Raw genomic sequence first — 1,537 nt, 5'->3', positions numbered from 1 at the left:
ACTCCGCAGGGCCCCTCGCGGGCACTGATGCAGAATGGAGTTGAGGTGGGGGCAGTGCTAAACCCCAGGGCTCCTGCCTGCCTCCCATGGAGTCCGGTGACCAGACAGCCCTGGTGAGGCCACCGGTGGGGTGTCTAGGCCCTAGTGAGACCCCAGGCGCCCACAAGATGAACGCAAACAGTGAGGCGCGGAGGCCCTGCTGCCCTCCGGACTGTCCCTCCAGTTCTCAGCTTTCTGTGGTTCTCTGGGCCCCCTCTGCAGAGAGGCAGGGGAGCCCACCCTGGATCCTGAGGCTTTGAGCTTGAGGGAACTCAGAGCTCTGGCCAGGCCGCTTCCTTTGCTGATGGTGAAGCTGAGGTCCAGAAGAGGGCAGGGGCAAATCCCACGCACTCCTCAAGCAATGGGAGCCTATGTCGGGGCCGGGGTCACAGGGAGCGCTCCTGTGACCTCTAGGGTCCTAGAACCGGGGAGGATGAGAGACTGGGGTCCTTTCATCCACCCCTGGGGCTGGGCAGAGGATCAGCCTGTTCTGCAAGCCGAAGCCGCTACTGGCCAGTCCCAGCTGCGGCCCCTTTAAGAGGGGGTGGTGCTTCAGCCTGGCTGGAGGGACGCTGCCAGCGTGCGTGCGCCTACGGAAGCCTAGACTGCGCATCCTGCGAGGCGCTAACGGCGGCGTGGTCAGAGTGAGCGCTGGAGAAGCCATGGTGGCTTCCATGTGATGGGGGAGGAGGATTCAGGTTTCAGCGGTAAGTGGCGGGGGCATGGTCCCCACCGGGAACCCTCCAGGCCTCCCTGCTCCTTCCCTGCCACTCCCTCCTTTCAGGCCCTGACTTCTTCCTGGGCATCTGGGCCACTTGGGGGATGTTGTGGGGTTCTGGCCGCGGCAGCGGTGAACCGCGGGACCTGGGTCCTTCCGAGCCCCCACGGGCTTCTGAACTGAGGCCTGTGGTTGTTTTTGATGCCTCAGGACCTTTAGAAAGACCTCGCTAGGGCAGGGAACATCTATAGTTTCAATTCTTTGAGGAGTCTTCAGCTATTTAGCTGTTTTCCATGATGTGTATCCTAATTTTCATTTCCACCTACAGTGTATGAGTTCCCCTGTCTCCAAAACCACGCCTTCATTCCTATTTTTGGTTTTGTTGTTGAGATGGAGTTTTACTATGTCTCCCAGGCTGGAGTGCAGTGGCGCCATCTCAGCTCGCTGCAACCTCCGCCTCCAGGTTTCAAGCAATTTTCCTGTCTCAGCTTCCCGAGTAGTTGGGACTACAGGCTCCTGCCACCACACCTGACTAATTTTTGTATTTTTAGTAAGGCGCGGTTTCACGATATTGGTCAGGCTGGTCTCAAATTCCTGACCTCAGGTGATCCGCCAGCCTCGGCCTCCAAAAGTGCTGGGATTACAGGCCTGAGCCACTGTTCCCAGCCCCTCCTATTTTTTATAAGTTTTCTAGGAATAGGCATTAAGTGTAAGAGTGTCTGCGTGTGGTTTCAAATTACAGTATTCTAATGAATAGTTAATTTTGAGGACCTTATCTCT

Source organism: Colobus angolensis, unplaced genomic scaffold (genome assembly GCF_000951035.1).
Source record: "Colobus angolensis palliatus isolate OR3802 unplaced genomic scaffold, Cang.pa_1.0 Scaffold474, whole genome shotgun sequence".
Classification (NCBI taxonomy): domain Eukaryota; kingdom Metazoa; phylum Chordata; class Mammalia; order Primates; family Cercopithecidae; genus Colobus; species Colobus angolensis.
Note: the sequence above shows the minus strand (reverse complement) of the source record.